Source organism: Manis pentadactyla, chromosome 4 (genome assembly GCF_030020395.1).
Source record: "Manis pentadactyla isolate mManPen7 chromosome 4, mManPen7.hap1, whole genome shotgun sequence".
Taxonomy (NCBI): Eukaryota; Metazoa; Chordata; class Mammalia; order Pholidota; family Manidae; genus Manis; species Manis pentadactyla.
The window spans coordinates 185,690,518-185,709,813 of NC_080022.1; the positions used below are offsets into that span (position 1 = coordinate 185,690,518).

Sequence of the window (19,296 nt, forward strand, 5' to 3'; positions counted from 1 at the left end):
GTTAATCCCAGAAACTGCTGCCCAGCCTGCTCTTTCCACTATTTGCCCCCAGGGAGCTTCCAGGCAGCCGGGCAGCAGGGCTGGGAGGGGCCAGCTCTGAACCCCTTGGCCCCTATGGGCACCCACGGTCTGCCTCCAGCCTGCTGCCTCCCAGCCCCTGTGCACCTGCACAGGCCAGCTGCTCCCCTGGGAAGAGCAAGGTGGGCTGCTGGCCAAGCCTTCCTGACACCTCTGGGTCCTGTCCTGAGGCCAGACAGGGAAATGATTCCAGACCTGCTCCTCAGCCCCTCCCCAGCCCTGTCTGAGCCACCCTGTGTTAGGAATGATTCGCTGAGTCTAAAACATCGCCCCTTGCCTGGAGAAGAAAATGATTTTCCTTGTTCTTTACGGGCTGCGCATGAACAACTAGAGGTGCCCAGAGCTCCCCCTTGTGGCAAAGCCTCACAGGTACAGCGTCTGGACACTTGGGGTCCAGGTGCCTTCCCAGTACCTGAAAGGTGGGTGGGAGGCAGCGGGTACAAGCACCTACGTACTGGGGAAAAAGACCTGTATTTAGGTGCTTTACACCAGGCAGAGCCCCCTGGATACCTGAAAACCGTGTATCTCCGCGACTAAAGCCATCCTCAGGTGTCACCCTGGGCTCTGGCCGAATGCTGTTTGATCTGCTGCGAGCACTCGGAGGCCCCCTGCAGCATTTCTAGAGGCAGCGGGGATCTTGGTGGCGGGGTGGGGAGGGGAGGGGCGGGTTCTCTCCCCACCCCGCGACAGTTGCCAGGGATGGAAACGCTGCCTTGCCTGCCGCATCCTTTGGACCAGCCCCTGCCCTCCCCGGCCTTGCCGGACGCCCTCCCTCTCACAAGCTCCAAACCTGAGGAAGAGCAGAAAGAAGCATAAATCATTGTAACAAAAACACATACCTGTGCAGCACTTCCTCTGCAGCAAGCCCTGTTCTAAGTCTGTCAGATACATTAATTCATTTAGTCCTAATGCTGGCCATAGAGAACATTTGTAAAACATAAAATTTCAAGGAAGGAAAATAAAGGCTACGGTCTCATCATGCATTTTCTCCCAGTTCCTCATCAGTGCAAAGGCTGTTTCACCACACAGAGGTCCCATGGCACATCACGCCCCTGCTCTGTGCTGTTCCATTGCCCACAGTCTCATGACCCAGGGGCGTTAGTCTTGGCAAAATTCTTAGCGGCTGCACTGTATTCCATCTTCGGGACGGACCATCATTTATTTGACCATTCTGGGTGGGGGGGACCATGTGTTCCTTCTGAGTGTGGGAATCTGCATGATGCCAACTCCTGGGTTCATTTTACTCCAGCCCCTTAGCTGCTCATATATCATCTTAGGGGTGCTCGAGCAGTAACATTTTCCCAACACCCCCGACTCTGGGTATCTCACATGTGTGTGTGTTTACACACATGTGCAGGCGCACATGTGAACATGTGTGTGTTCCAGCTCATGTAGACTTGTTAGACTTACCTTCTAAGAAGACATACTTCTTAGGCATATGTACAAACAAATCGAAAACAGGTATTCAAATAAATAAGGGCATATGAATGTTCAAGCAGCCTTATTCAAAAGAGCCAAAGGTGGAAACAGCCCAAATGTCCATCAACAGATGAAAGGATAAACTAACTGTGGTCCAGCCATAAAAGGGAATATTGCTCGGCTATAAACAGGAATAAGGCACTGATACATAACATAATACGAATGAACCTGGAAAACATTCTCAGTGAAAGGATCCAGGCAGAAAAGGCCACATGTTGCGTGATCCCATTTATGTAAAATACCCAGAATAGGTAAAACTGTAGAGACGGAGGTTGGCAGCTGCCTGATGGGTGCGGCGTTTCCTTTTGGAGTGATGAGAATGTTTGGGAGCTAGAGGTGGTGGTTGCACCGCATTGTGAATGGGCTAAATGCCACTGAATTGTTCACTTTAAAATAGTTGTTTTATGTTATGTGAGTTTTATCTCAATTGAAAAAAAAAGTCACACTAATGACTCCTTTCATGCCTGACTTTTAGTCAGGGAGGCCCCAGGCTCCGTCAGCCTCCCATCCCTCCCCTTTGCTTTGTTCAGGACCCGTATTTTTTAGAGAAAGGACTTCAGTCATGATGCGGGAGCTGAATGGCCTTTGCTGAGGACTTTGGATCTTATTTTTATTTTTAGACCATGTCCAAAAGAAACCGAAGGCCCAGCAGGCGCAGAGCAGGGTTTGGACAGTGGCCAAATGCTTCTGAGATTCTGCTGTGCTGCTCCCCAGGCCCCCTAAGGAAAGGCGGGGCAGTCTCTGCCCGGTGGTGCTAATCCAGTAACTGAGGGCTTGTCTCCCAAAACCCTAACCAGGAGCATAAATCCCTTTTAATTTTTGAGACTGTAAAGCAGTCTCCCCACATGAAATTAGTGAGGAAGCAGCCCCACTTCCTCCACCCACTCCATGGGAGCTTAGAAGATCTTGGGGAGACCCCTGGCCATCCTGCACCCCTCCAGTCTCTCAGCAGCTCAGGGCATCCATTCCTAGGGTGACCCAAAGTCCACAGTGGTGGGATGGCTGCATGCAGCAGGTGCACACAGCACTGCCCGTACTGACCGCCAAATGGTCCTCGAGGCTTCCTTCTGACCTTGAAACCTGGGCACAAGGAGAAAACTTGGCATTTTCTCCCATCATCACATGCTGACCCCTGCCTCCCAGCATCATCACCAGCTCCGTCCACAAAACTTTCCTAAAACACCTACCTGAGCTATGCCGGGCGCTGCACCAGTCTCCACTGAGCATCTGTCACACCACTTCGGCCATCACTTATTGGTGGTTCAGTTTTGGTACTTTTAGCTCTGGTAACAGAGACCCTGAATCAGTTTGGCTTCATCAGTGAGGGGCTTTGCTGTCTCCAGAGAGGAGCTGTGGGGGAAGGATGGGGGGCAGGCTGGGGTCAGCTGGTCAGCAATGTCACAAGGACCCAGCTTCCCCCCCTCCCTGCCCACCTTCCCCAGGGTGCTGGCTGTGACCCCAGACTGGGTCCACTCAGGGTGCCAGATGGCTGAGGCCACCCGAGGCCTGCAATCCACAGAACGGCCTCCAAAGGAAGAAAAGAGCCACTGAGACCCTGTCTGGAAGCCCTCCAGCAGACGTCCTCAGCCCCCACTGGTCAGTGCAGGGCCACGTGCTCATTCCTGAACCAGTCACTGGCCATGGAAACAGGATTCCCGGGATCACACTGACCAGTGGTTCTCAGAGTGTGGCCCCCAGGCCAGCAGCATCAGCCTTACCAGAGAACTTACTGGAAATGCAGATTCTTGGACCCCATCCCAGAGCCACTGAACCAGAAACTCTAGGGGTGGACCTCAGCAAACTGTTTTTTTTTAAACTGTATTTTATTGGCTAGTGTAATTACCATGCTTTAAACACTGTTCAACAGAATATGAACTTAATACCTCATGTAATTTCCTAAGGAAATGAAATTTCCTAAATAAAAATTCCTAAGATTTTATAAAATAAAAAGCACAGGATTTCATATAAAAACATTTTTCTAGGTTAAGCCTGAAATACTATTAATTTTTTTCAAACAAGCCTTTAAATAAGCCCTCCAGGAGACTCTAATGCACAGTAAAGTTTGGGAATCCCTGGGTTAGACTGACCATCTGGGGTGCTGCATCCCTTATCTATTGCTGTGGAACAAACCACCCCAAAACTTAGTAACTTAAAACAACAACTATTTTATCTGTTCATGACTCCAGGGGTCAATAGTCCCAGTGGGGCTGCACTGACCGGGCCTTCTATAGTCTCATCTCTGGTAGGACTGCCACATTTAGCAGATAAAAACAAGTGGTGCCCAAGAAACAACAAATAATTTTTTGGTATAAGTATGTCCCAGGCAAAAATTTATGCTAAAATAGTATTCATGGTTTATATGTAGTCCAAATTTAATGGGCATTCCTGTATCTCATCCGGCACCCTAGTCTAGGGTTGCTTACATGGCTGTGGTCATCTGGTGGGTCCGCCGACGTGGACAGTCTGATAGCTTTACTGACTGTCTGGCTGTCGGGTGACATCTACCCCCAGGGAGGTCAGCCTGGGCTTTTTCACAAGGCGGCAGGAACATTCCTGGAAGGTATGAACAGAAACTTCGAGGCCTCTTGAGGTCTAAGCTCAGGCATCTGAGCAAACAATTAACCTTCCCAGAGAGAGGATTGGCTTCTGCCCTCAGCTACCAGGAGGTGGTCTCTAGGTCCCTGCAATGTCCTGTCGGATGGCATTCTAACAGTGTGACTCATGATGGGCTTTGGGACGTGCCGTATCAGTCACCACCTCTAGAGGAGCATGAAGGGCAGCATGTGGCAGTCAGTGTGGGATCAAGCCCCAGGAGGACTGTGGATACCAAGGCTCAGGGGCCTTCCCTGGTTGGCGATGCTTGAGTATCATCACGTATCGTAGCCAGGAGGAGGGGACACGGTCCAGGGCCCCAGGAGTAGGATGACAGGAAGCTTCCTGTTTGGACCCCTACCTGCCCTTCACCTGGCCCTTTGCCTGGTTCTAATTTGAATCTCTTTGCTGTAATAAAACTGCAAGAGTAAGTATAGCACCTTCCGGAGCTCTGTGAGTCATTCTAAGTAAATTGTCCAACCGGTGGGTGGTTGTGTGGACCCCCAGATTTGCAGTTGGCTGATCTCAAGTGAGGGTGGTCCTGGGACCCCTCGATCTATGGCTGGTGTCTGAATGGAGGGCAGTCATGTGAAGGACGATACCTGCAAATGCATAGGTTGCCTGACTCTATTCCACGCTCCTCCTGTCACAGCTATTGGCCTAGGAAATCACAGGGCCAGAGCCAGTCAGGGAGATGGAGAGCAGATGTGGCCTTGGGATGCAGGGATCAGCGAAGTCACATTGCAAAGGGACCTCCTGCAGGGGTGGGAGGAACTTGTGGTCACTTTCTGCAATCTACTACAGACGCCGTGGGTGCTGGGGGAAAGACATCACGACTCTACTTGGTGGCCTGTTTTCCCCACCAGACTTTCACTCTAAGCCCCTCAAAGCCTGGGATGTGGCTTTGGCACCTACTTCCCCAGTGCCTGCATTATATCAGGGACTTGGCACATGGGAGGAAGTCAGCGTTTGATGAATGAATGTTTAAAGGAATTAACTAAAGTGAACCATGTCTTGAGTTTGGCTGCACATTAGAACCACCTGGGGAGTTTCTAAACTGCCTGTTGTTGGCTGCCCCCAAGTGCAATTAATCCCAAAGCTGGGGGTGGTGTGGAACCCAGGTCTCTGAAATTTTAAAAGCCTCCCAGGTGACCTCAGGGTTCGATTGAGAACGACTGACAAACAGAAGTAGACATGGAGGAGCTCAAACTTCTGACTAACATGTAGGCCCTGAAATCCACGCAGAGGACATGAAACTAAGAACTGTCTAGAAGGGCATGAAAATCGGCAGAAACTGTAAATTAAGGCCTGAAGATCCCAGGTACTCCAGTCACACCCAGGGAACCAGTGGGGTGGGATTGAGGGAAGATGAGAGCCTGCCTCTTGGGCGCCTGCTGACCGAGGGCCGATTCTGCTCAGGATGCTCCCAGGGGCCGCGTTATCTCCGTGGAGAGCATTGCTTAGAAAAGCCCTAATCTTCCAAGTGGACTTCTCGATGGCTTGGCTGCTGGCCAAACTCCCCACTCAGCTTTTGTTTCTCTTGGATTTGGTCTAAACAGTGGGTTTCTGGAACCAGCTCATCCTGGCTCACGAGACGGTGAAATTTTCAGGACTTTGGCAATTGTTGAACAGCCGTTCTTTAAAAAGTAAGTTATGTAAACTTACAGTGACAGAGATTATATAAGAAGATAATGAATACTCAAATTCATCACCTCCTAATTGCTTTACTATTATCTATGGTCTCGAGGTTATTTATGTCTATTGCATTTATATGGTAGAAATACTCAATAATGACATGGCAGAACTCTGTCTTGGTGCTGATAAATTGAAATCAGCCACAGTGGCAGTATTTATACCATAAAAATTGGTTAATACTATAAATCACGGCCTTTTTTTGTTGGTCCAGAGAGTCAGTTGTTAAAATTTACCCATGCACCCCTACATCTAGAAGTTAAAATAGATTAAAGTCGAATGCCAGCTCTGGGCTTCTTAGAGTCTGTGTTGAAACCAGCTCCTCTCAGTAGGAAACTTGCATTTGGATAGATGACCCACCTTCTCCCCCGCAGTCCACCCACAGGCCGCTGCCAGCACATCTTAAAGGCTCCATGGGTTCAGGACCTGTCCGGCCTCGGCACCTCAAGTTCCTGCCTCCATTGTGCTTGTTTTTAGGACATTGCACCTTTTTGAACTCCACGCTGTCTTCTGTCCATCCATCCCTTAGGCCTGATGATGGGAACGGCCCTGTCCTGCTGGTCTGCCCTGGGGCCTGGGCTTCCCATAGGCACCACAGCCTGCAGCCTTGACACAGGTTCCCTGGCATCTGTACACAAAGCCAGAGCCCAGGCCCTGTCTGCCTGGCGAGGGGGTGGGTCAGATGTATCCCTCCCACTTTACCTGGTGCTCCAGGGAGCCGCAGGCGGGGCTGACAGAGCTCCCTGCCCCACAGTCCCCACTCTGAGAGACGGCCCCTGCCCCCAGCAGACATGGCCAACTATGACCAACCACTAACCTCTGCAGGATCCTCTGAGGCTCTAACGCCTCTGTGCTTGAGGAAGTGTTTGCTGTTCACTTGGGTGGCCCTCTGAGCACTTAACACCCTCACAGCCTCTCCTGCATGTGACTGGTGGGCGGAGCAGCCCAGGGTGCCCCAAACCCAATGCTGTCCCCTTAGATGGCCTGTGCTCCAGGCCCTGCTTTGGCAGACCTAACCCATACCAGAGCTTCCCATCCTTTCTCAGTCCTCGACACACAGATGATCACCCTACACAGTCAGGACCCACGGGGTTCGGAGAGCAGGTGAAGCAGAACAGTGTCTGTCCGCCGCCCTTGAGCCCCACAGCCAATCCTACCTGCTGACACGCACGCTCTTTGGATGCGGGAGAGACATCGGTTCCCTTTGCCTGTAAAGCTGCAGCACCCTCCTCTACAAGTTCATGATATGCAATTATTTTTTTCTAAGCAATTATTTTCCTAATTTCTAATTGAAGTATAATTTACATGCAACACATTGAGAAGTATATGTCTTAAGTATACAGCTGGGTGACTTTTGACAAGTGCATATCCCAGTGTACCCCCACACTCCTATCAAATATAGAACATCTCTCTCCCTGCAGGAAGTTCCTTTACACCTTTCCCAGGCAATCCCCACCTCCACCCCGACCCCCCAAATCCTGCTGGCAGGCAACCGCTATTCTGATTTCTGTCACCATAGATTAGTTTTGCCTATTCTAGAACTTGACAGAAATGGAATCACACAGAATGAACTCTTTTGTGTCTGGCTTCTTTAACTCAGCATAAAGCTAGATAATAATGTTGAAGCAACTTTAATTTTCCATGCCATCTGTGTGCTGAAGAAGGCTTCTGGTTTGGAATCTTTGTGTTGGAATTCAAAATGGTTTTTGCTGGGCCGTTCACATCTGCCCTCCTCTCCCTCCAAGCTTCAAAGACCCTGTTTTATACAGAGTACTTCAAAAGGACCTCTAGGTTTTAGCACTCAGGGTTTACCCTTGCAGCTGGAGCAGAGAGGACCGACAGCGACTGACAGAGACAGCCAGGAAGGGGATACTGTTGGACGGGGGCCTGAGATGATGCGATTTGGTCTAGAAAACAGGAATGCAAAGAATCCATGATGGGCGAGTGTATTAATTTCCTCTTGCTGCTGTAACAAATTGCTGTAACTCAGCAGCTTAAAGCAACACAAATTTATTAGCTCACAGGTTGGTTCTGCTGGCTTCTCTGCTCCAGGTTTTACAAGGGCAAAATCAAGGTGTCAGCCAGGCTGGGCTCTGATCAGAAAACTCTGGGAAGGATTCCTTTCCAAGGCTTTTTGGGTAATCAAGTTCAGTTGGACTGAGGTTCCCCCTTCCTTGCTGCCTGTCAGCTGCGGCCAGTGTCTTCTTCTGGAGGATGCTGATGTTCCTTATGCTTCCCATGTGCCCCTCTGCAACAAAGGCAGGTCACGTCCCTGTCCCACTCTATTACTGCACACTTCTCTGCCTCCTCTTCTGACTTCTGCTGGAAAAAAGTTCTCGATTTTTAAGGGCTCACGTGATTAGATCCTCCCACTCCCTGCCAATAATCCAAAATAATCTCCCTGTTTTAAGATCTGTAACTTTAATTATACCTGCAAAGTCCCTTTTGCCATGTGCAAAATTTGGGAGTCCCCGTGACCACCCTCAGATCTGGTAATTCCCTAGAAAGACTCACAGAACTCAGAAAAAAATAATCTGTTATACTCACAGTTATGGTTTATCACAGTGAGAGGACACAGACTAAAAACAGCAGTGGGAAGGGGCCTCCAGTCCTGGAGGGACCAGGTCTGGGCTTCCTGGTCCAGAAGGGAGACATCATCTCCCAGCTTCTCCCCATGATGGTGTGCGACACCATGCGAGGAACACGTCAACCAGCATTGCCCAAACCATTTTTTCCACAGAGCCTTCTTTCCATGTAATCTTTCATGAGGTTCTACAAAAGTGATTTTGAGGAACATGGAATTTTACGGTAAGCAATCAGCAACCCAAAGCCTTTCCTCTAATCCTTTTCTCACGATAAGTTCAGCTCCTCATCTTTCATTGTGGTGTTGAACTTTTTTGCACATTTGGTGAACATCTTGTACAGAGTGGGCTCAACAGAGCCAGGGCCTGCTTGGAACCCCAATCCCAAGACTTCCTGATTTGGGACACTACATATGTCTCTGAGCCTCTTGGAACCTCAGTCTCTTCATCTGTAAGATGAAGGGTGGGGGACCTATCTCAGGGGGCTACCATGAATTAAATAAGGTAATGCACACAAAATGCTTGGTTGACTGTATGCACTTGATAAATGCTACCTATTACTATAATACTTATTTTTTAAGAGTTAAAATGTCTTCATTAACCTTCCCTGTTGCCTTTACATCACTGTTAGCCCCAAATCCAAAGAGGCTGTGAAGCATCTTACAGGAAAGTTGTGACCTCAGCTCAGGGAAACTGAACTTGGCCAGGCTTGCTGGCAATTGATCATTGACGCTTCTCCTAAGGTCCCCAAAGATTTGGACGTACTAGCTAATCTGGAAGGATCGTGTCTAGTGTACGTGACGTGAATAGAGGGCAGGGTGCTCAAAGTGACCAGGAGGCCTCATGCTTTTACTTGCAGCTTTTACTTTGCACAGAGCTACTCATGGGAGGGATACGCGGGCCCCTGAATTAACCCATGACCATCACCTATGTCCCTCCAGAGAACCAAACAAAACTCCCCAACAAGCCCAGCAAGGGTGCCCCAGGCTGTACCCTCCCCTGCTCAGCGCAGCTCACCTCAATAACCAGCCAGCCAAGCCAGCTGCCGAATGCCCTACAAGGCTCCCACCCTCCCGTGTTTTCTCCCCAGAGTTCCTCCCCTGCCTGTTGCCCCCAGGCCTCCACACCTCTTGCCCTTCTGCCCACCTCATTCCCTTCCCCTCTGGTTCTGTACAGTGGGCCCTGCTCTCAGCCTGGCCCTTGGGCTGATGTTTGGACTGGCCTTGTTCTCTTGTCCTTGGGGCCCCTCCAGGACACCACTCTGTATGGCCTGCCATCATCACAGATAAAGGCAGGCCGAGGGCCCTCCCTGGTGGTCAGGGAGGGGGCTTGGATACATCTACAGGCAATGCTGAACAACCTACGGCAAGGGGCTGCGTCTAGGGAGAGGCCAGACAAGCACACTGCCACCCGAGCTGGTGCAAGAGTCACATCAGGTTTGGTGCTGTTTTTTCACAGCTGACCCACCTTTCTGGGACCTGCCTCTACCACTAAGAACAAGGAGGAGGATGAAGTTGGCAGGGCTGACGACGGCGTGTGCTCTGGGCGGGGCTGGGTGCCAGGCACCGCGCATCCTTTCCTCACACCGGCTCGTGCACCCCTACCAGGAAGATACTGTCATTGCCCCCAGTTCACAGGTAAGGAAAGGTTAAGCGAACCATTTGGGATGTCAGCTGGTACGTAGTGGCCTGTGTGCCCCTAGGAGTCTCTGCCCCACTGTGGTGCCCCCCCATCTGGGCCTGCTTGGCCTGACATGCCGGTGGGCACCGTCTGGCCAGGCAGCCTCTGGCCCTGGAACCCCGTGAGGAGCACCTGGGGCTCTGGGAAGCCACCCGCTTCAAAATGGAGGACACAGGCGGACTCCCAAAGAACCTCCTTCCAAGAGGCTCCTGTGCATCAAACCATCGGGCGCCCAGCCCATCCTCACCACAGGCTGACCCTTTGGTCTCCATTCCTGGGCCCCCCATGAACGCAGGAGGCTCAAGTGTCCCCCTTTCTCTGGCCCTGGGTCTTCTGGGTCCCCCACCTTTCCAGCCCCTCATGGTTAGACTGGCCCAGACTCAGTCTTCACTGCCATCTAGTGGCCCCCAGGATCACCGCAGTTCCAGAACATGAACCAGGGTTCTGCGCAACTTTAGGAGGACACTGTAGGTATAGCTTGAGCTGGTCTCAGACGCCGCTCTGGGAAAAGCCAGGGGCCAGCCCTCTGGAAAGCAATAGGCTTGGCATGGGCCCCGGGTGACCTGCAGGGGAGCAAATGGCTGCAGCTGTGCATCCTGCCAAGGGCCGGGTCCTGGGTACCCTGCTGGGGGCCTGGTCCTGTCCCTAGAAGGTTTTCCTACCTCTGTTGGTGAGCTCAGCCTTCCTGCAGGCATCCAGACTCCACCCCTCGGCCCACCAGGGGCCAGAGGGGGCAGAGTGTGGCCAGAGTGAAACAGGGATGCAGAGGGGAGACCAGCCCCGCCCGGAGGGAGAAGGTGTCACCAGGGAGGCACTGAGGGATTTGTGTCCTGGTGGGCGGAGGGGCACCGAGGTATCCCTCCCTAGGGCTAACCCTCTGAGGAGGGTCCAGCTCCTGCCCTGCAGCCACCGGAGCAGACTTCCTTAGCTGGGAAACCTAGCCGCCCCCCGCCTCTGGGGTGTTGTTAGGATCTGACGGAGATGCATGTGAGGCCTTGGCACACAGTAGGCCCTGTATTGTTTCCTGTGGCTGCCCTGACAAATGCCCACCTGGGGTGGCTTAAAGCCACACAACCTCTCTCCCAGCCTCATGCTGCCCAGTCCTCTGTCATTCATGCCAAGTGGGCTTTGCTGCTCCCGCCTCAGAATGTCGGTCCTACCCGGCCTGTTCACACCAGAATCACCTCCCATCGTTCCCGTGAGGTGTCTGCTGATCAGGCCCCGGCTCCCCCCACCCCCCCACCAGCCCCCGGCCCTGCGGGCACTCAGACAATGGCAGCAATGACATGGGCAGCCGTGTCAAGTGAGTCTTCGGGTCTGCGCGCTCGAGCTCAGGCCCTGAGCCAAGCTGAGGCTTCTCGGGGACAGCAGTGCTCAGAATACGCTCTCACTGCCTGGCTGGTCCAGGCAGGCCTCTGAGGGGCAAGTGTCCAGACAACCGTTCTGAGCATAAAGGGATGTTCTAGAAAGCCAGGCTTTCCTGGGTCAAGCGGTCAGCCTTTTAGTAAGGTGAATAAATGTTTTACCCAGGCTGGTCCAAGAGTCTTGGGGAAGACACCCGCCTAGCAGCTGGGGATGTGCCCACCAGGGGACGATGTTTGGGACATCAGCTCCGCTGTGGTGGCCAGAGCAGGGCCTGGTGGTCTGGAGGAGCTGTGCAGACGGCAGGCGGCTCTCACCCCACCTGTCTCCTGCACTGTGTTTCCAGGTGAGAGTCAGGTGGGTGAGGGCTGGCAGGGAGAGGTGCGAGGGAAGGGCTGGGTAAAGCTAACCCTGCCCCACACTGGGGAGACTGAGGCAGCCTCCTGCATCTGTAGATGTAGGGGCTTTTGCAACAACGTATGAGTTTCTGGATGCCATAACAAGGTATCAAAAGCTGGGTGGCTTAAACAGTGGAAACTTATTCCCTTACAGTTCCAGAAGTCAGAAGTCTGACATCAAAGTGTGGGCAGGCAGGGCTGGCTCCTCCTGAGGCCGTGGGGCAGCATCTGGCCAGGCCTCTCTCCTTGGCTCACAGACGACCATCTTCTCCCTGGGTCCTCGCACTGTCTCCCTCAGTGTGCGTCTCTGTGTCCAAATCTCCCCTTCTTATAAGGACACCTGCCATATCAGACAAGGGCTCCCCTACTGACCGCATCTTAACTAATTACATCTATAACAACCCTACTTCCAAATAAGGTTACATTCTGAGATAGTTAGGACTCTCCCATATGGATCTGGGGGGACACAAGTCAACTCCCAACAGCAAGTGATGCATTTGCTCTGATGAGAAACAGTCAGGGCAGCTGCCCGTTAAGCTGAGCACTGAGCCGCCCGACCAGGGGGTGGGCTTGCACCCTTCCTGGGTGATCATTACACTGGCTCTTATGAAATCCTGGTTTAAAAGCACCCGATCTGTAAGAAAGTTCCACGCAAATTAAATATACAGCATCCAAGAAGTCAGGTGGCTTGGAAAACTGCATTTACAGCTTAAGAAAAGATGGAGTGGTTGGGCAAGTGGGCAGGACCCACACTAATTCGTCACCACATTTTACTTTCTCCCCACGATTGCCTCATGGATTCACTTTTTTTATTTTTTATTTTTTATGGATTCACTTTTTTAAAGTAGGTGTTGAAACCATGAAATTAAACACTTTTAAAAATGGGCTAATATTTTCAGAGACATGATTTAAAGACAGCTTTTGTTCCATATTCTCGGTTTTCTTAATCAGCAGATAACACTGTCTGCTATTGTCAGCGGCACAGGGAGATAAGCAGGGGACACTGTCTTAAACGCTTTTAGAGCAATTTTCTCTTCTATCTTATCACAACCTTCAAGATGCAGTATTTTCATCTGAAGTGTGGTTCCAATTTTTGGAAGAAAAAAGGCCTTTTCATCTCTCCCATTCCTCTTTATTCTCTCTCCCTCTCTCTCCCCTGAGGGAGGCTCAGGGGTAGAACACTCCTCGACTCACCATGGCTTTGGGATCCCATATGACACGCCAACGGCTGGAGTGTGTTGGGCTGATAAGCCCTTTCCCGCCCACCCTCTGGCTCCAGGATCATGTTGTGGCCCCTAAGCAGCCCGTTGGGGAGCCTGCATGGCTTGGCAGCATCAGAGGGAGGTGCAGACATGTGCAGCAGAGGGCCTGTTTGCCCCCATGCCTCCCACATCCAGAAAGCCAAGGCGCCGAGGGGCGGGCCAGTAACTGGGGGCCCCAAGTGCACTGCCCTTGCCCAGGCGCCACTGGCTTCCTCAACGCCGGGGCCTGCGTGCACTCTCATTTACTGCAGCCAACACAGTCGCCAAGCCAGCCTTACCCTTCTGGTGGAAGACCTTTTCTTTGAACCCTTTTGCCCAGAATCAGACGCTCTGGAGGCTGAACTTTCCCTGTCTTCCTCATCTCTGCCCCGTAAAGCCAAATAACAATTTCCAGGACAGGCTGACAGCGATGGAGAGGTTAGTCTCAGGCTGTCTGCCTCAGGACGGTCTGAGCTCCAGGGACCCAGGCACCACTCAGGCCCTGCGGGCGGTGAGAGAAAGGCACCCCCGGGGCCATGGCCTGTGGAGAAGCAGTCTCAGGCATGGGCACCTGCAGAGGAACACGGAGTGAGCACGTGGGGGCACCTTTGGGGACACTCAGGGGCATCGTTGCTCCCTCCTTCCTTCACTCAGCAGGTATCCGTGGTGCTCCTCTGTGCCAGGCCCTGCTCTCCTTACTGAGGATATAATAATTTTTTAAAACTGTGGGGGTGAATGGACAGCAGACAGAAACATTCACACTGATTGCACTTGGTGCCCCATCAGCCAGGTGTGGATTAGAAGTGTGTCCTGCCTGGCCACGGCCACGCCAAGGAGACACAGACCCTCTGGGGCTGGCACCTCTTCCCTCTAAGTCCAGCTGGTTGTCTCCCTGGGTCACACAGTCATCCAGTGTCATTACTCTAGGAACCCTCTGTTAGAGCCAGAATATCAGTGTGACCGTGGCTGGCATGGGACAATCTTCAGGAGGGCTTGCCAGAGCGCACACTGAAAAGTCTCCCCAGTCGCCTCCTGGCGACACACCCCCTTGCGGGGCACTCGTGCAGAGAGCCCCTGTCTGGGGAGGGACAATATCCATCTAATGAGCACGTGCCCAGGGCCGCCTATTCCCTTTGTCCCCAGCCCACCGCATCCCATCTACGAGGGCTTTTCCAGCAGGTAGGAGAGATGGCGTGTGCAGGGAGTGCAGGGCTTAAACACTGCTCCCTGCAACCGGGGCTGATGGATGATGTGTGGCAGGCACCCAGTCAGAAGAACAAGTGGGTGCCGTGTCACCGTACTCGGGCTGTCACGGGCACAGGCGCTGCTGGATTATGGAGCACCGCGCTTGCATGTGAGCACTGACATCCACCGACAGCCCTGTGGCAGCTTGAAAAATAAGAACCTCTAAAGAGACAAAAATTGGACTTTAAATTACTTCATTACGCCAAGTCTTTCCTTGGTGCTGTGTCTCTGCCTCTTTCCCTCTCTCTCCCCACCCCGTCCGTCAGCCTCTTTCCTTTTCTCTGTCCCTATCTCCGTCTCTCTAACACTAATGACAAAATAACGTCAAAGAAGGGGCAACTTCTGTCCTTGTTGTGTACCAAGGTGATTTCAAGACCTGGCTCTTAGACACCTATGGGTGTTAATATGGGCTCTTGGTGACTCAGATTCACATTTTACTGCTGAGCGACCCTGTTGAGAGATGCGGTCTCCAATAAGCCAGGCTCACACATAAACCTCTACACACAGGCTTTGCTGGTGTGTTTATATTTTGCAGTTGGGGTGGTGGGTCCATATAGGAATTATTCTGGTGCCAAGGTGCCTCCTAAAGTCCCCATGGCACTGGAGGAAGGGTTTTGGGCCCCCACTGTCCTTCCCTGCTGTCACCAGGCGTCTGGAAGCCAGCAGACAAATACAGGCCAGCTACAGACACACGACGCTCCGAGAAGGGGGGGCAGTGGGGTCCGGCTGGCCTCCGTCACCCTCCGGGTGGGTGGCACAGGGCCCCTGCTTTAGAGCCCAACACCCCCTGCCACCAGTCTCGCCATGCTGTCTCCAACCTCCAAAGCAACCCACCCACATGCCTTCTAACCTTTTTCACCTGAAGAAACATGCACACCCTTGGGTCCTCAGTCACTGCTTCCGTCTTACAGAATCGAAGGAAGAGGGCAGGGAAGAAGAATTAACATATTAGCCTCTGCCAGGCCCTGGCCGCTGTGCAGGGACCTTCACAGATGGTCTCACAAGGTCCTTGGAACAACCAGGAGATGTGAGGCTGTTTCTCTTTACAAAGGAAGGAATGGAGGCTTCGGAGGAAGGTCACGCAGCGAGGCTAGGACGAAGCAGGGTGTCAGACCCCAAGCCCTCGCTCTCGCTTCCACAATGGACTGCCCCCAAAATGTTGATGGTGCAGCAGAAACAATTCCAGCTCATCGGGCTGTCCTCCTAAGGACTATTTGGCCAAACTGCCTCTACAGTCTTCTCAAGTCTTCCCCTGGCTCTCTCACTAACCCGCCTGCTATCATGAAGGCCCCCCCATGTCTACTTCCTACATTAGGCAGCACCCTGAGTTCAGTTCTTAACTCCTGGTCTTCTCTTTCTGCTACTGCCTTGGAACTGCCGCGCCTCCAGCCCACTCCACTGTTTGTGAGGACAACCTCCCTCCCACTGTGTCCCCCTCTTGGGCCCGCACGACGTATCACCCACGCGAACCCGCTCTGGAGGGTGCAGAATGGAGAAAGCTGAGAACGTTGGCCTTCCCCGATGGAGGGGAAACACAGTGTGTTTCCAAATCATGCCTCATGCCTCCCTCCTTACACCAAAGTTCATTGCATTGCACCACAGACGTCAATGTGAAAAACGAAACCATGAAAGCACGGGAAGCAAACCTGGATGGCTATTTTTAGATTCTTGAAGTTGCCAACGCTTTCTGAGTGTGGTGGGTATAAATCCAAGTCAACAGATTTAGGAAGGCAAGAATAGGTCTTTGCTTTGTGTAACTTACTGTGCATTTCAAGCAGGCTGGTGGTGGTGGCAGTGGGTGGGGGGGCCTCACCCCCAGGAGGTAGGGGCTGTGCCTCAGTCCCTGGGAAACTGTGTGGCCGGAGGAGGTGAATTTCAAACTGGGTCTCAAGTGCCATGCAGGAAATTTTAAAGTGCAAAGCCAGGAAAGGGCCCAGAAAGGAAGCATGCATCTGGTTCATTTGTTCTCAGAAGTGTAAACTGCCCTCTTGGCTGAGTTTCCATGGTTTTATAACCCACAGAGATCATGACCTGAAGTAAAATCACCTTCTAGGGAAGAAAGCCACAGTCACACCTAACTCAGGGGGGTCCTGGCCATGGCCGGTGCTCGCTGGGCCTCCATGAGTCCTTGCAAGCAGCCATCAAGCCATTCAGGAAAGGTTTTCTTTCTCTCTCCTCGCCCCTCGCCCCTTTTCCTTCCTTCCTTCAGCAGAAGGGTGGAACCAGCTTGTAACACGTCCCCACTGGCAGGGGAGATGGGGTGGAGGGGAGGGCCTGAGGACAAGGAACCTCGCCGGGTCGCCGGGCAGTCTCACACCCAGGCGCCGTACATGGAACTGGCTTTCTGTTTTCTCTGACCGATGCCTTCTGCCGCGCTCTGCCACATGTCACTTTCCATCTCCTACCAATGTCTCAGGCAGGTCTCACTATTTTCCCATCACTTTCAGTTATTAGAAGCCATTCTGGTTTTAACCTGCTGCCTCGTGTCCGGCTCGAAGCTCTCAGGCCTCAGTCTCCCACCCCGGCCCCGCTGGGGCTCTGAGCTGGACGTGGGACGGCACGCCGCCCATCTCTCGCTGGCTTGGTCTGCGTCCATCTGGCCTCCGTGGAGATGCCAGGCCATTGCCCTCCCAGTTCCCTGGGGTGATGTTCCGACTTGCGCTGGACATTTCCACCATGGAGGAACCTCTCGGAAAGGAATGCCCGTGTCTCCCTCAGGCCCTGCGAGTGGCTCAAGCCCCTGACCCCTGGTGGGGCGTCCCCTCGCTTGAGGGCAGTCCTCACAGTCCACAGCTCCCGCCTCTCCTCTGTGTCAGGTCATTCGCACAGAGCCACAGCGTCAGTGAGGCCTCTACAACGCCTCCCAAGTATTGGAAGACATGGGGTTGGGGGTCCCTATCCTTTCTTCCAGGGCAATTACATCACAGTCCCCACTTTTCCAGCTACCAGCTGCTCTGGCCAGATTCCTGCCCTCAGAGTGCCAGGTGGGAAGCAGACACCAGTTTCTGTGTTCGTAATGCACCCTACTGAGAGCACCCAGGCCAAACTCTCCAGGTACACCTTCTCCCTGCCCGCCTCACACCCACCCCGTCTGTCCTAGGAGAGGACAGGACAGCTCCCAGCACACACCAGCTGGGTGGGCAGCTGGGCCTCTCCCTGTGGGCCCGTCCTTCTGTAAGAGGCCTCTTCTTGGAGCCTATTTTTTGGTTGCCCGGGAGCCAAAGAGCCCCACATTCTATGGGAATCATAGAATAAAATCATAACAGACTGAACACTTGTCATCAGAGCAATTCCTATACATTATATCATTTACCCTGAGAGAAATATATTTTTACCTCCATCTTATGTTAAAAAAAATTGAGATTTAGGGGGGATAAGGGTTTTGTCCAAGACTGTGCCATGAGAAGGGTGCATTAATCAGTTTTGCTGTTTAACAAAGAAATCCGACAGATGTCAGTGACTTACTGCAAGGGGTGGGCAAACAATGGCCAGCGGCCAAACCTAGACCACCACCTGGTTTTCTGTGGCTCACAAGCTAAGAATAGTTGTGTTTTTAAATGGGGGGAAAAAAAAGTTTTTTAAAGAGGAATATTTCATGACCTGAGAGACTTGTGTGACATTCAAATCTCAGCATCCATAAATAGGATTTGATTAGACACAGCCACATTCATTTGCTTACCAAATGTCTGTGGCTGCTCTTGCACCACAAGGGCAGAGTTGCAGCAGACTGTCTGGCCCTCACCGCCTAAAACAATTACTAACCTGTCCTTTAAAGACAAAGTTAGCCAAACCCTGCCAACGTTTATTTTCCTTACTCACGGTCCTTGGGGTCGGCCGAGATTGTCTCGAGGCTGCAGGCTGGGTTCAGGGGGGCTCCCCCGGCATCATTCCGGGATGAGCAGCCACTCAAGACAAGTTCTGCTCGTGGAGATGGAGGAAGTACGAGCAGAAGCGTCTGGCAGCCTGGAGGCCTCCGCAGGGACCACCCACCGGGCCACTTCCTCCCGCATCCCAGTACTCTGCCCCTTCTAGTGGGAGGGACTGCAGAGGCACATGCCACAGGGCGACAAATTTCTAACTCGGATAACAGGAAGTGAGTAAACAGTTGGAGGTAAAGATCTCATCGGCCGCAGTTGGGGATCCGGGATGTGTACTCAGGACCAGCTGCTCAAGAACCCCTGAGCGCTTGTCCCTCCGCTACACTGACTTCCGTCCCAAGCAAACCGTCATAGGTGCAATAATGAACAAAGAACCGGAAAACCATGAGGGAAAGAATGCAGAAAGCTTTTCCCATCCCGCTCTCCCCCCAAGGGCTGTCCCTGGGCGCCTCCCAGCTCATCACCAGCTCCAGGAGCCAAAAGAGCCAGCAACTGTAAACCCACTCCCAGGGGCTTCTGCGGACCCCGGGAAGCCTCAGCGAGCATTTGCAGGGGCAGTACAGCCTTCAGGAGGGCCGCTGGGGACAGCTGCACGCACACCGACAGGACAGTGAGGGACCCGAGGGCCATCGCGTCAATGACCCAGCGGGTATTCTCGGCGCCAGCTTCTTTCAGAGTCGGAATGTAAATAAGTCACGTGTCCCTGAAGCCCTTAGCAATGAGATGACAGCACAAAACTTTACTGTTACCCCCCCCCCCGCCAGCTTTTCACTAAAGCCAAGGAGCAGACCCGCAAGAGCCCCCTGGTCGTGGAAGGCGAAGCTGCGCGGAGGCCGGGAGCCGCTCAGTGTCCGTTGAGCAGAGGGACGAGGCTGGAACCCGCGTGGGAGAGGGTGGCGAATAAACACCCGGCACTCCCGCAGCCCGGTGAGCCTCCCCCGCCGGCCGAATTTGATTCTCCGCGTCCTAACGGAATAGGACGCTTGCCCAGAAAGCGGCAAGAGGGCGAGAGAAATAAAACACACGCAGCCTACCCATTCTGTAGCTGCTGTTCTGATAGAAAGACGTG

General features: G+C 52.8%; 2 long non-coding RNA genes across 2 annotated transcripts; both read right to left on the minus strand.

Moving 5' to 3' along the window:
* Positions 1-933: 933 nt before the first annotated feature.
* On the minus strand, positions 934-8,653 carry LOC118919826 (uncharacterized). The gene is made up of 3 exons (XR_005027675.2): positions 8,389-8,653; positions 2,745-2,907; positions 934-2,637 (listed from the first exon to the last, which is right to left on the minus strand). It is a non-coding gene; the product is annotated as an uncharacterized LOC118919826 (long non-coding RNA).
* Positions 8,654-12,791: 4,138 nt separating this feature from the next.
* LOC130683616 (uncharacterized) lies at positions 12,792-18,898 on the minus strand. The gene is made up of 3 exons (XR_008997474.1): positions 18,169-18,898; positions 16,112-16,200; positions 12,792-15,439 (listed from the first exon to the last, which is right to left on the minus strand). It is a non-coding gene; the product is annotated as an uncharacterized LOC130683616 (long non-coding RNA).
* Between the last annotated feature and the right edge of the window lie 398 nt (positions 18,899-19,296).